A 15,842-nucleotide genomic window follows, 5' to 3' on the forward strand; every position below is an offset into this window, starting at 1 on the left:
GTTAGTTACCATGTGTAGAATTTGTCCTTTGATTTCATAATCTGACGCATTAACTTCTGGCTTAATAATGGCGTGACCTTGGCCCGTGCGTGTGGCTCTCATTCGATCTTCCATACTTAGAGGTTCTAGATTTTCCATGATTGGAAGTGTTGTATCTGAATCACTAGAGGTTTCTGATTTAATGGTTTCTTCCTCAACAATCTCTGTTTGAATGATTGGTGGTTCCGGAGGAATAATTAATGGATCAGGGTCTCGGAATTGTCCCTGAGTATTCTCCGGATTCTCAATTGTGATATTGGTTTCAAAAACTGGATTATCGGAAATTTGAGTTGAAGTACTCGGTCGACTTGATGACGAGTCTAAAGAAAAATCAACGGCAGCTATATTTGTTAAACGATGTCTTGATCGAGTTACAGGTGGTGAACGTACAAAAGGTGGTGAACGTCTTGCTCGGTGCATTCACTGAATATCCTATTAGTTTTAAAAAGGAAAGAAAAATTATAATAAGTTATCCAACCAATAGACTTTTCTGATTTTGCCCACGTTTCGAATAGCCAAAAGATGCAGCAGAGGGGCAGGATTCGTTTGGTCTCAATATAATTGAGGACTGTTTGGCTCCAATAACCCGGTCCACGTACAAATCCAACTATTACTACGAACCAGAAAATTTTGATGTCTATCAATTTAACCACTTAAAATAAATTTTCGTAATTTTAAGAAATTTAGAGAAGAAGTAGAAAAAAATTCTAAGTCCTAAAAACTAGAATGGCGAGAAATAAGAAAGAAATAGATTGCGCGTCGAAAAATGTCGAAAAATAAAAGGTCGAAAAATAGGCGTCGAAAAATAAAAATAAGAAAGTAGTGCGAAATACGGCGTCGTAAAATTCTAAAGCACCTAAAACTTAGTCTAAGGAATAAGCACTTAAGGGATTTTACGGCAAAGCCTAAAAATTCTAGAAGTAAAAATAACTATGGCAAAACTAAACTTAATACTAAAAGTTGCGACTATAGTCTAAAAATCTAAAGGTAATAAAACTAAAAAAAAAAACATTTTTTTTTTATAGACAAAATTTTAAAAATATATATATTTTTTTTTAATAATTTTTTTTTTTTTTTTTTTTTTTTTACGTTTTTTTTTTTTTTTTTTTACGTTTTTGTTTTTTTTTTTTTTTTTTTTTTTGTTTTTTTTTTTTTCTTTTAATTTTTTTTTAAAAAAAAACGATTTTTTTTTACAAATTAATAATTTTTTTATAATTATAATTTTTTTTCAAAACTTTTTTTTTTTTAATTCATTTACTATTCATGAATAGTAAATGAAAATAAATTAATTAATTTACTATTCACATGAAAGCGATATGATAGCAATTATTAATTATAAGTTACATAATATACCCCTGAAGTATTTAATAAATACGACTTTTTTTTTAAAATTTACGTATATTTTTTATTCTTAAATATTATTATATTATTATATTCTATTTCAATATTATTATATTATTATATTCTATTTTAATATTATTATATTATTATATTTTATTTCAATATTATTATAATTAAAAATATAGCGTTTTAGCGCTCCCCGGTAGCGGCGCCAAAAACTTGATGATGTAGCGTGAGGGTACGAAATAGTATTATTTTTAATACAAAATACTACAAAATATGACACAAGTTTTATTAATTTACGGATGGGATATACCTAAACCTTGCTACAACACTATAGGCAGTGTACCTAATCGTAGAGTAGTGTAGTTTTTAGTAAGTCCGGTTCGTTCCACAGGGAGCTGGTGAAGTTAACGCTATATTATTAAGTTTATTTGTAAAAATATATATATAAATAAGTAGTAGTATTATTATAAAATGGGGGTTTTACCGTTTAATGACCGGTTTGTCGATTTTAAGCGTAAAAATAAATGACAAAAATTAAAGTGCGTAAAATAAATTGCGATAAATAAAATGACAGAAAATAAAATTGCGAGTAATAAAATGACAGTAAATAAAGATACGATGAGAAATATAATAAAAGAATTATGCTTATTTAAACTTCCGTAATCATGATGTTTGACGTGTTGATTTTAATTTATTACCATGGGTTAATTGTCCTTTGTCCTGGTTTATTTGATACATCTATCTGGTTTTTGTCCATAATAGTCCATCGGTCATAAATATAAAGTGCGAGTATCCTCGTCAAATTACCCTTATACCCGAAGTCAAATATTCCAACTGATTAAGGATTTAAACTGTGACGCAGTTATCACTTCTGTCAACAATTACACCAGTTATCACTGTATGTAATCCACCCCTGTTTTAATTAGTTTATGAATATTAATTCATCCACTTGATCAGAATGAATAATCAATTACCCAACCCAATTGATTAATTAAATGATTATAACAGATTCCATATGAACATCACTAAATAGGACAACCATAATCATTATTAATTATTAGGTTAATTAATTTGAAGATAGGTTCGACAGACTCCAATGAGTTGTCACTCAATTAGACAATACCCCCCATCTATTAATAGTCAATAGTTCAATTTCCACAAGTGTCGGTCTTTTGCCCAAACCTTAATTATGGTACAAAGCCCAATTACCCAATTTTAGTAATTAGCCCAACATCATGATTACTTCGTTTTAAATAAGCATAATAATAACTTAGCTACGAGACATTAATGTAAAAAGGTTGAACATAACTTACAATGATTAAAAATAGCGTAGCGTTACACGGACAGAATTTCGACTTACACACTCAAACGATCTCTATCATAAATCTTATTATTATCATAATTTAAAATTAAAATTAAGATTATTGTTATATCTTATTAAGTTAACATTATGATAGAGATATAGAATATAGATATTGATATTTGATATTAAGGGGAAAGATATAGAAATAGAAACATAGATTTAGGATCAAAAAAATGGGTGATCTTCAATCGATCGTTACATAGCTTTTTATAGGCTAAATTAGAAATTGAATTTTCATTTACGACCCCTGAACTATGCTCAATTAACAACTTTTTATTAATTAATATTATTCTTATTATGAATTATTTAAATATTATATTTTATTCTTGTGCATAGTTGACTTGTAATTTTTACACCGTTGCGTCGAGCGTTGAGAGTTGGTTCATGTCCCGGTTCCGGATTTTCGAACGTCCTTTCGTACAATTTTATATCGTGTACTTTGCGTTTTGTAACTTGTACTCTTGTCATTTTTAGACGTTCTTCATCAATAATTTGAACCTTTTTAATTGTATCTTGTACTTTTTAGCTTTTTGGACGTTTTGGTCTTTCAAATCTTCGTTTTTGTCTTTAAATCTTCATTTTCGAGCGATTTGCGTCTTTCGTCTTCGCACTTATTTATTTAACTATTACAACTAAAAAATAAGGAAATTACATTTAAAAACTTTACATATTGGAACGATATTGCTACTAAATATATGTTCATTTGGAGCACTATCACCCGTAATCTGTCTATCCCCCACTTCACTCCAACAAATCGGAGACCTGCACTTTCTACCATAAAGTGCTTCAAACGGCGCCATCTCAATGCTTGAATGGTAGCTGTTGTTGTAGGAAAATTCTGCTAACGGTAGATGTCGATCCCAACCGTTTCCGAAATCAATAACACATGCTCGTAGCATGTCTTCAAGCGTTTGTATCGTCCTTTCGCTCTGCCCATCAGTTTGTGGATGATAGGCAGTACTCATGTCTAGACGAGTTCCTAATGCTTGCTGTAATGTCTGCCCGAATCTTGAAATAAATCTGCCATCCCTATCAGAGATAATAGAGATTGGTATTCCATGTCTGGAGACGACTTCCTTCAAATACAGTCGTGCTAACTTCTCCATCTTGTCATCTTCTCTTATTGGTAGGAAGTGTGCTGATTTGGTGAGACGATCAACTATTACCCAAATAGTATCAAAACCACTTGCAGTCCTTGGCAATTTAGTGATGAAATCCATGGTAATGTTTTCCCATTTCCATTCCGGGATTTCGGGTTGTTGAAGTAGACCTGATGGTTTCTGATGCTCAGCTTTGACCTTAGAACACGTCAAACATTCTCCTACATATTTAGCAACATCGGCTTTCATACCCGGCCACCAAAAATGTTTCTTGAGATCCTTGTACATCTTCCCCGTTCCAGGATGTATTGAGTATCTGGTTTTATGAGCTTCTCTAAGTACCATTTCTCTCATATCTCCAAATCTTGGTACCCAAATCCTTTCAGCCCTATACCGGGTTCCGTCTTCCCGAATATTAAGATGCTTCTCCGATCCTTTGGGTATTTCATCCTTTAAATTTCCCTCTTTTAAAACTCCTTGTTGCGCCTCCTTTATTTGAGTAGTAATGTTATTATGAATCATTATATTCATAGATTTTACTCGAATGGGTTCTCTGTCCTTCCTGCTCAAGGCATCGGCTACCACATTTGCCTTCCCCGGGTGGTAACGAATCTCAAAGTCGTAATCATTCAACAATTCAATCCACCTACGCTGCCTCATATTCAGTTGTTTCTGATTAAATATGTGTTGAAGACTTTTGTGGTCGGTATATATAATACTTTTGACCCCATATAAGTAGTGCCTCCAAGTCTTTAATGCAAAAACAACCGCGCCTAATTCCAAATCATGCATCGTATAATTTTGTTCGTGAATCTTCAATTGTCTAGACGCATAAGCAATCACCTTCGTTCGTTGCATTAATACACAACCGAGACCTTGCTTTGATGCGTCACAATAAATCACAAAATCATCATTCCCTTCAGGCAATGACAATATAGGTGCCGTAGTTAGCTTTTTCTTCAATAACTGAAACGCTTTCTCTTGTTCATCATTCCATTCAAATTTCTTCCCTTTATGCGTTAATGCAGTCAAGGGTTTTGCTATTCTGGAAAAGTCTTGGATGAACCTTCTGTAGTAACCAGCTAGTCCTAAAAACTGGCGTATGTGTTTCGGAGTTTTCGGGGTTTCCCACTTTTCAACAGTTTCTATCTTTGCCGGATCCACCTTAATACCTTCTTTGTTCACTATGTGACCGAGGAATTGAACTTCTTCCAACCAAAATGCACACTTTGAAAACTTAGCGTACAATTCTTCCTTCCTCAATACTTCTAACACCTTTCTCAAATGTTCACCGTGTTCTTGGTCATTCTTTGAGTAAATAAGTATGTCATCAATGAAAACAATGACAAACTTGTCAAGGTATGGTCCACACACTCGGTTCATAAGGTCCATGAACACAGCTGGTGCATTAGTTAAACCAAACGGCATGACCATAAACTCGTAATGACCATAACGTGTTCTGAAAGCAGTCTTTGGAATATCATCTTCTTTCACCCGCATTTGATGATACCCGGAACGTAAGTCAATCTTTGAATAAACAGACGAGCCTTGTAGTTGATCAAATAAGTCGTCGATTCTCGGTAGTGGGTAGCGGTTCTTGATGGTAAGTTTGTTCAACTCTCGGTAGTCGATACACAACCTGAATGTACCATCTTTCTTCTTAACAAACAAAACAGGAGCTCCCCACGGTGATGTGCTTGGTCGAATGAAACCACGCTCTAAAAGTTCTTGTAATTGGCTTTGCAGTTCTTTCATCTCGCTGGGTGCGAGTCTGTAAGGAGCACGAGCTATTGGTGCAGCTCCTGGTACAAGATCTATTTGAAATTCAACGGATCGCTGTGGGGGTAATCCCGGTAATTCTTTCGGAAATACATCGGGAAATTCTTTTGCAATGGGAACATCATTGATGCTCTTTTCTTCAGTTTGTACTTTCTCGACGTGTGCTAGAACAGCATAGCAACCTTTTCTTATTAGTTTTTGTGCCTTCAAATTACTAATAAGATGTAGCTTCGTGTTGCCCTTTTCTCCGTACACCATTAAGGGTTTTCCTTTTTCTCGTATAATGCGAATTGCATTTTTGTAACAAACGATCTCTGCTTTCACTTCTTTCAACCAGTCCATACCGATTATCACATCAAAACTCCCTAACTCTACTGGTATCAAATCAATCTTAAATGTTTCGCTAACCAGTTTAATTTCTCGATTCCGACATATATTATCTGCTGAAATTAATTTACCATTTGCTAATTCGAGTAAAAATTTACTATCCAAAGGCGTCAATGGACAACTTAATTTAGCACAAAAATCTCTACTCATATAGCTTCTATCCGCACCCGAATCAAATAAAACGTAAGCAGATTTATTGTCAATAAGAAACGTACCCGTAACAAGCTCCGGGTCTTCCTGTGCCTCTGCCGCATTAATATTGAAAACTCTTCCGCGGCCTTGTCCATTCGTGTTCTCCTGGTTCGGGCAATTTCTAATAATGTGGCCCGGTTTTCCACATTTATAACAAACTACATTGGCATAGCTTGCTCCGACACTACTTGCTCCGCCATTACTCGTTCCGACACCATTTGTTCCTTTTGTTCTATTAACCCCTGGTCCGTAGACCTCACACTTCGCCGCGCTATGACCATTTCTTTTACACTTGTTGCAAAATTTGGTGCAGAACCCCGAGTGATACTTTTCACACCTTTGGCATAGCTGTTTTTGATTGTTGTTGTTGTTGCGGTTATTATTGTTGTTGGGATGATTGTAGTAGTTGCTGTTGCTGTTGTTGTTGTTGTTGTTGTTGTTATTGTTGTTGTTGAGCCGTTTGTTGTAGTTGCGATTGATGTTGCGATTGTTGTTGTTGTTGTATTGGTGATTCTTATCACCATTTTCCTCCCACTTTCTTTTGACTTGCTTCACATTGGCCTCTTCAGCAGTCTGTTCTTTAATTCTTTCTTCAATCTGGTTCACTAGTTTGTGAGCCATTCTACATGCCTGTTGTATGGAGGCGGGCTCGTGTAAACTTATATCTTCTTGGATTCTTTCTGGTAATCCTTTCACAAACGCGTCGATCTTCTCTTCCTCATCTTCGAATGCTCCCGGACACAATAGGCACAATTCTGTGAATCGTCTTTCATACGTGGTAATATCAAATCCTTGGGTTCGTAACCCTCTAAGTTCTGTCTTGAGCTTATTGACCTCGGTTCTGGGACGGTACTTCTCGTTCATCAAGTGCTTGAATGCTGACCACGGTAGTGCGTACGCATCATCTTGTCCCACTTGCTCTAGATAGGTATTCCACCATGTTAACGCAGAACCTGTAAAGGTATGCGTAGCGTACTTCACTTTGTCCTCTTCAGTACACTTACTTATGGCAAACACCGATTCGACCTTCTCGGTCCACCGTTTCAATCCGATCGGTCCTTCGGTTCCATCAAATTCCAAAGGTTTGCAGGCAGTGAATTCTTTGTAGGTGCATCCTACACGATTTCCTGTACTGCCAGATCCAAGGTTATTGTTGGTATATAGCGCAGCCTGTACTGCGGCTATGTTTGAAGCTAGAAAAGTACGGAATTCCTCTTCATTCATATTCACGGTGTGTCGAGTAGTCGGTGCCATTTCCTTCAAAATAGTTAAATGGAACAAGTTAATCATACAGAATATTAAGAGTAGTTAATAGTATTTCGTAGCATAATATGAACTCATTTATAAAAGCTTTTTCTTCATATTAGCGTTTTATAAGTTTAAATTAGGGTAGTACCTACCCGTTAAGTTCATACTTAGTAGCTAATATACAATTCAACTACTACAATTCTATATGAAAAACTGATTGTAATAATATTTCGCGTTCAAACTTTTACACAATATTTTACAAACTTACAATACCGCTTATTTTACATATAGCATGAAATATAGCACACAATAAATTTGATACAAGATGGTTGTGAAGATAATTCTAGCTAGTACACAAGTCGTTCAGCAAAGGCAATAAAGACACGTAATTCATACGTCCAGAAACAAGTCATGCATTCTGGTTTTACTAGGATTACTTCCCATCCTTGGTCTTGTGGAACATAACCGTTATGGCCGTTGATAAGACAGCGTGTTGTAACGTCGTCAAAGGGACGAGGGTTACGTAATGACCAACAGTCTCGTAATAACCTAAAAACCTCATTTCTTACCCCAATTACCGACTCCGTCACTTGAGGGAACGTTTTGTTTAATAGTTGTAGCCCGATGTTCTTGTTCTCACTTTGGTGAGAAGCGAACATTACTAACCCGTAAGCATAACATGCTTCTTTATGTTGCATGTTAGCCGCTTTTTCTAAATCACGAAGTCCTATATTTGGATATACTGAGTCAAAATAATTTCTTAACCCGTTGCGTAAAATAGCATTTGGGTTCCCCGCAATATATGCGTCAAAGTAAACACATCGTAACTTATGGATTTCCCAATGTGATATCCCCCATCTTCCGAACGAAAGCCTTTTATAAACCAAATCATTCTTGGAACGTTCTTCGAATGTCTTACAAACTGATCTCGCCTTAAATAGTTGTGCCGAGGAATTCTGACCGACTCTAGACAAGATTTCATCAATCATGTCTCCGGGTAGGTCTCTTAAAATATTGGGTTGTCTATCCATTTTGTGTTTTTATACTGTAAAATAGACAAGAGTTAGATTCATAAAAAAAATACTTATTAATACAAGCAATTTTTACATATATCATAAAGCATAAGCACACTATATTACATATATTACACCACACGAATACAACTATCTTATTCCGACTCGCTTGTTTCTTCTTCTTTGGTTTTGGTTCGTTTTCCCAAGTTTCTAGGGATATATGATGTTCCCCTAATACGAGCCGTTATTTTCCACATTGGTTTAGAAAAACCTGGTGGTTTAGAGGTTCCCGGGTCATTGTTACAACTTAAGGACTTCGGGGGTTGACGATACATATAAAGTTCATCGGGGTTGGAATTAGATTTCTCTATTTTTATGCCCTTTCCCTTATTATTTTCTTTTGCCTTTTTAAATTCAGTTGGGGTAATTTCTATAACATCATCGGAATTCTCGTCGGAATCCGATTCATCGGAGAATTGGTAATCCTCCCAATATTTTGCTTCCTTAGCGGAAACACCATTGACCATAATTAACCTTGGTCGGTTGGTTGAGGATTTTCTTTTACTTAACCGTTTTATTATTTCCCCCACCGGTTCTATTTCTTCATCCGGTTCCGATTCTTCTTCCGATTCCGATTCTTCTTCTGGTTCCGACTCTTCTTCCGGTTCCTCTTCGGGAACTTGTGAATCAGTCCACGAATCATTCCAATTTACATTTGACTCTTCATTATTATTAGGTGAGTCAATGAGACTTGTTCTAGAGGTAGACATCTATCACATAATATCAAACGCGTTAAGAGATTAATATATCACATAATATTCACATGTTAAAAATATATAGTTTCCAACAAAATTTGTTAAGCAATCATTTTTCAAGTAAACACGGTCGAAGTCCAGACTCACTAATGCATCCTAACAAACTAGATAAGACACACTAATGCAAAATTCTGGTTCTCTAAGACCATCGCTCTGATACCAACTGAAATGTCCCGTTCTTATTGATTAAAAACGTTCCATATTAATTGATTTCGTTGCGAGGTTTTGACCTCTATATGAGACATTTTTCAAAGACTGCATTCATTTTTAAACAAACCATAACCTTTATTTCATCAATAAAGGTTTAAAAAGCTTTACGTAGATTATCAAATAATGATAATCTAAAATATCCTGTTTACACACGACCATTACATAATGGTTTACAATACAAATATGTTACAAAAAAATAAGTTTCTTGAATGCAGTTTTTACACAATATCATACAAGCATGGACTCCAAATCTTGTCCTTATTTAAGTATGCAACAGCGGAAGCTCTTAATAATCACCTGAGAATAAACATGCTTAAAACGTCAACAAAAATGTTGGTGAGTTATAGGTTTAACCTATATATATCAAATCATAATAATAGACCACAAGATTTCATATTTCAATACACATCCCATACATAGAGATAAAAATCATTCTTATGGTGAACACCTGGTAACCGACATTAACAAGATGCATATATAAGAATATCCCCATCATTCCGGGACACCCTTCGGATATGATATAAATTTCGAAGTACTAAAGCATCCGGTACTTTGGATGGGGTTTGTTAAGCCCAATAGATCTATCTTTAGGATTCGCGTCAATTAGGGTGTCTGTTCCCTAATTCTTAGATTACCAGACTTAATAACAAGGGGCATATTCGATTTCGATAATTCAACCATAGAATGTAGTTTCACGTACTTGTGTCTATTTTGTAAATCATTTATAAAACCTGCATGTATTCTCATCCCAAAAATATTAGATTTTAAAAGTGGGACTATAACTCACTTTCACAGATTTTTACTTCGTCGAGAAGTAAGACTTGGCCACTGTTGATTCACGAACCTATAACAATATATACATATATATTAAAGTATGTTCAAAATATATTTACAACACTTTTAATATATTTTGATGTTTTAAGTTTATTAAGTCAGCTGTCCTCGTTAGTAACCTACAACTAGTTGTCCACAGTTAGATGTACAGAAATAAATCAATAAATATTATCTTGAATCAATCCACGACCCAGTGTATACGTATCTCAGTATTGATCACAACTCAAACTATATATATTTTGGAATCAACCTCAACCCTGTATAGCTAACTCCAACATTCACATATAGAGTGTCTATGGTTGTTCTGAAATATATATAGATGTGTCGACATGATAGGTCGAAACATTGTATACGTGTCTATGGTATCTCAAGATTACATAATATACAATACAAGTTGATTAAGTTATGGTTGGAATAGATTTGTTACCAATTTTCACGTAGCTAAAATGAGAAAAATTATCCAATCTTGTTTTACCCATAACTTCTTCATTTTAAATCCGTTTTGAATGAATCAAATTGCTATGGTTTCATATTGAACTGTATTTTATGAATCTAAACAGAAAAAGTATAGGTTTATAGTCGGAAAAATAAGTTACAAGTCGTTTTTGTAAAGGTAGTCATTTCAGTCGAAAGAACGACGTCTAGATGACCATTTTAGAAAACATACTTCCACTTTGAGTTTAACCATAATTTTTGGATATAGTTTCATGTTCATAATAAAAATCATTTTCTCAGAATAACAACTTTTAAATCAAAGTTTATCATAGTTTTTAATTAACTAACCCAAAACAGCCCGCGGTGTTACTACGACGGCGTAAATCCGGTTTTACGGTGTTTTTCGTGTTTCCAGGTTTTAAATCATTAAGTTAGCATATCATATAGATATAGAACATGTGTTTAGTTAATTTTAAAAGTCAAGTTAGAAGGATTAACTTTTGTTTGCGAACAAGTTTAGAATTAACTAAACTATGTTCTAGTGATTACGAGTTTAAACCTTCGAATAAGATAGTTTTATATATATGAATCGAATGATGTTATGAACATCATTACTACCTCAAGTTTAGTAGGTAAACCTACTGGAAGTGACAAGAAATGATCTAGCTTCAAAGGATCTTGGATGGCTTGAAAGTTCTTGAAGTAGGATCATGACACAAAAACAAGTTCAAGTAAGATTTTTGCTCGAATTAAGATAGTTTATAGTTATAGAAATTGAATCAAAGTTTGAATATGAATATTACCTTGAATAAGAAAGATAACCTACTGTATATAACAAAGGTTTCTTGATCTTAGATGATTACTTGGAATGGATTAGGAAGCTTGGAAGTAAATTAGTAAACTTGAAGGGATTTTTGAAGTATTCTTGAAGTGTTCTTCCTATGATGATTATAACTTGATTCTTGAAGTGATTTTTGATGAAGATGATGATTAACTACTGGAAAAATACGTTCATAATAGTGTGGGTGTGTTGAGAGAGAATTAGAAAGAGATTTGGAAGTGAAATGGAGTGAATGATGAGTGTTAATTGGTGAGTGGTGAGTGGGGTTAAAAGGAGTTCTAGTTAGTTGACTAGCTCATGGTAGAAGTTAAAATTGATTAGTCATACATGACATAATCAAGAGTGGAATCCCATGCTAGTTCCTATTGGTATATACCCATAGTAAGTACGTTTTGAAGCTGTGTATAATACGGGTAAGAATACGACTAGAATTCTTGATGAAAGAAAAGAATGGGAAAGTAACTGTAACCATTTTCGTTAAGTATGAGTGTTTTGATATATGTCTTGAAGTCTTCCAAAAGTATTTTAATACATATAAATACACTACATGTATATACATTTTAACGGAGTCGTTAAGTCACCGTTAGTCGTTACATGTAAGTGTTGTTTTGAAACCTTTAAGTTAACGATCTCAATTAATGTTGTTAACCCATTGTTTATTATATCTAATGAGATGTTAAATTATTATATTATCATGATATTATGATATATTAATATATCTTAATATGATATATATACATTTAAATGTCGTTACAACGATAATCGTTACATATATGTCTCGTTTCGAAATCCTTAAGTTAGTAGTCTTGTTTATATGTATATAACTCATTGTTAATATACTTATGGAGATACTTACTTATCATAATCTCATGTTAACCATATGTATATCCATATATATATCGTCAAGTCGTTTTTTACAAGTTTTAACGTTCGTGAATCGCCGGTCAACTTGGGTGGTCAATTGTCTATATGAAACATATTTCAATTAATCAAGTCTTAACAAGTTTTATTGCTTAACATGTTGGAAACATTTAATCATGTAAATATCAATCTCAATTAATATATATAAACATGGAAAAGTTCGGGTCACTACATCAGCCATCAACCTCAAATAATATCAATTTGCTTAAACAATTCACTAACCTTAGTTAAAGAATCATGCAAATCTATATGTACAATTTCACATTACCTATCATTATAACATTCAAAAAGCTTACAAAATTTAAAAGATCCCAAAATCACCCATGTATAAAATGACCCATTTTAATTTGACTTGTTATGCAAGCAGCCCTATCATACCCCGTTATTGACGGATCGAACGTACCAAATAATATATACTCCGTAGTAGATACTGGGTCAAATATTTCAAATCAAAAAGCTTTGGTGCGTAATACAACAATCAATTTATGGACTATTAGGTCAACTTGCACCACTAAATTAGGTCCTGACATAATATCTGAAGACTTCTAAAATTATAATTAAAAACCTCACTATATAAAAAATATTTAAGCCATAAAGTGTTATGAGTTACCAAAATAACATAGTACCCTAGATACATTTTACCGAACACGTGCCAAACTGCCATTTTTGAAATCAGATTATTACCTTCTTTGTGTATGATAAAACGGGTCAGATCAGGTGTACCAACATCAAATACATGAATGGATCAATTAAATTGTGAACACAATATTTCTGATTTATTATTTTCAGAAAGTGGTAATTTCTAACTGATACGAATCTAATAATCAAATCCATTAAAAAAAATACTGCAAATAGTCAAACCTGACATTTCTCATCATGTTTCATGAGCGCCTGGTTTTAGTTTTGAACATCATCAACCATTGATGCTTTTGTTCCACAAGTGATATGCATCATGGAATGTACTTCCCGTAACAATGTCGATAAAAGCTTTGCATATTCTGACAATAAATTATTGTTCGTCAGTACAACCGAAATAACAGTTTGAAAATCGTGAGAATTAATTAACTTTTAGTGTAGTGATAGAGGTACCCGTAAATAAACATGATGGCCCAAATTGAAGTTGACTTTACCATCGAAAACATAAGCTTAAATTTCAATCTTGATCACATACTCAACCACAAACCAATGGCATACTCAGATACATGGGTCTGAAAGCTCAAAGACACTAAGTTAGTAATTGTGGCAAATGAAGCTTAAAGAACACCTGAGTTAAGGCTTTAACAACTTTAGGTAAAAAGAGAAACGAAAAATTAAAATGATAATGACGATATAACTTAACCTGGGTTTTCTTTTTATGGATGTCACAATTGAATTACAGACTCAAAACTAAGGCTTTTTGCGGATGCCTCTCATATCAGATGACGCCCCCGCACACATTTTGACCAAGATTTTTTTTCCTACTACACTAAAACATTATTGAAAAAAATAGTCAAACCTGACATATCTCATTCCGTTTCACGAGCTCCTGATTTTTGTTCTGAACATCATCAACCATTGATGCTTCTGCCATTCATTGGTTCTCTCTGCATCCAAAAGTGCAGTTTTTTTTTTTTTATTTACTAAGTCGATCGTGTGCTCGAATGTCATCCTGCAACTTTGATACCTGAAAAACTGAAGAAAAAAAAAATCAGTATCCATTTGGCTTGAGTGATACAATAGTTACCGTAATTAAAATTGGTTATGATTAAATTAAATAGCCATTTTGTCGTATGTTTAAGGTTTCATATAGTATAACTATACAGAGAACTCGGCTTCCAGCCAAACAAAAGATGCACACACTAATATTCGAACACACTTCAAACAAAAGATGCAAAATTTACCTTGAACATAAACAAATGGTTCAGGTGTAAATTCATGTTCCGTACAATGACCCGTTCATATGTACAATTGGCTCATCGAAGAACTTTTTAAATCTTTTTTTCAGTTGAACCATTTAGTCGGACGGTTAGAGAGCAATATATAATAGTTCATCAGATAATTTTTCCTGAATCATATATAAATAACACAAAAAACTAAACTTCCAAATCTAAAAACACTGATTTTAAATAAGAAAAATGCCACATCTAGAGGTTTCTAAAAACTACAAACTTTAAGCAATAAAGATTAATGTTTTAGATAAAGCAAGAAAAACAAAGCTAAAGAAGATAAGCAGATGTTGCGAATATATAAATTCAACATATATCAGACATTTTCAAAATCATCATAAGATCATAAACATAGTATAATATCATAGCGAGTTGGAACATCATAACTCAATTATGTTTACTAATTGTCCTTATGCTTATATACAATCATATGTTATAAATTCCGGCTATAGAAACATCCGCGATACAGATAGGTTGTAACAGGGCAATTACAATTGATGTACAGAACTTATACTGTAATAGTAAAAAAATCACAAAATGAGATACCTTTAGAGATGAAGAACCAATTAGGGCAATAGCAAGACTCCAGAGAGGATTTGATGAATACGAATTAACACCATCAAGATGAATACGAATGATGAATCTGGATTGATGGTCTGGAAATCGTTTTTTAGGATTAATCCCCTCACGCGATTTAGTTAGCAGAAGCCCTAAAATTGAAATCTGTTTGGGATTTAACAATCGGTTTAAAAAAAAAAACAGTGAAAAACATATGTATCTGTAGGTAATTTTATGATGAATTCAGATTTAAAGGTGTTTGTAGGAAGAGTCGTTGTTAGTTTTGTTCGTCGGACGAACATAAAAGCGGATCTGTGATGGAGAGGTGAATCAATCATCAACAAAACCTAATAGGGATTGGAGGAGGATAGTTTTTTTTTATTTGGTAATTTTAAAAAAAAAAAAATCAGATAGGGTAGACACGTGGAGTGCTGTAAATTGGGAGAATGAGAGTCTGACACATTGGATGGGGTCCTCATGCTTTATGTGAGGAATATATATATATATATATATATATATATATATATATATATATATAAAAAATATTTTTGGTAGATTGAGTAATAATTTCAATAAAAAGGTTTACTAGTTTTATATAAAACTACGGGAGTATAATTTTGTGATAATTATATAAAACTAGTAAACCTTTTTATTGAAATTATTACTCAATCTACCAAAAATATTATATATATATATATATATATATATATATATATATATATATATATATATATATATATATATATATATATATATATATATATATATATATATATATGAGGGATCAAATGGGAACTTTTTTTGTGTGAGAACCCTGAAACTCCAAAATAGCCCA

The 15,842-nt window shown here is 33.4% G+C and overlaps 1 long non-coding RNA gene across 11 annotated transcripts in view; it reads right to left on the reverse strand.

Annotated features, from left to right (window-relative positions):
• Positions 1 to 15,382, reverse strand: part of LOC139839752 (uncharacterized) — a 30,035-nt gene extending 14,653 nt beyond the window's left edge. For 8 of the 11 annotated variants that reach the window (XR_011757065.1, XR_011757064.1, XR_011757060.1 and 5 more), the window contains exons 1-4: positions 14,996 to 15,382; positions 14,020 to 14,195; positions 13,614 to 13,732; positions 13,386 to 13,522 (exon numbers count right to left, since the gene is read on the reverse strand). This is a non-coding gene — a long non-coding RNA (uncharacterized lncRNA). The other 3 variants (XR_011757056.1, XR_011757057.1, XR_011757059.1) reach the window with 3 other exon arrangements.
• Positions 15,383 to 15,842: the final 460 nt, after the last annotated feature.

This window comes from Rutidosis leptorrhynchoides, chromosome 4 (genome assembly GCF_046630445.1).
Source record: "Rutidosis leptorrhynchoides isolate AG116_Rl617_1_P2 chromosome 4, CSIRO_AGI_Rlap_v1, whole genome shotgun sequence".
NCBI classification, from domain to species: domain Eukaryota; kingdom Viridiplantae; phylum Streptophyta; class Magnoliopsida; order Asterales; family Asteraceae; genus Rutidosis; species Rutidosis leptorrhynchoides.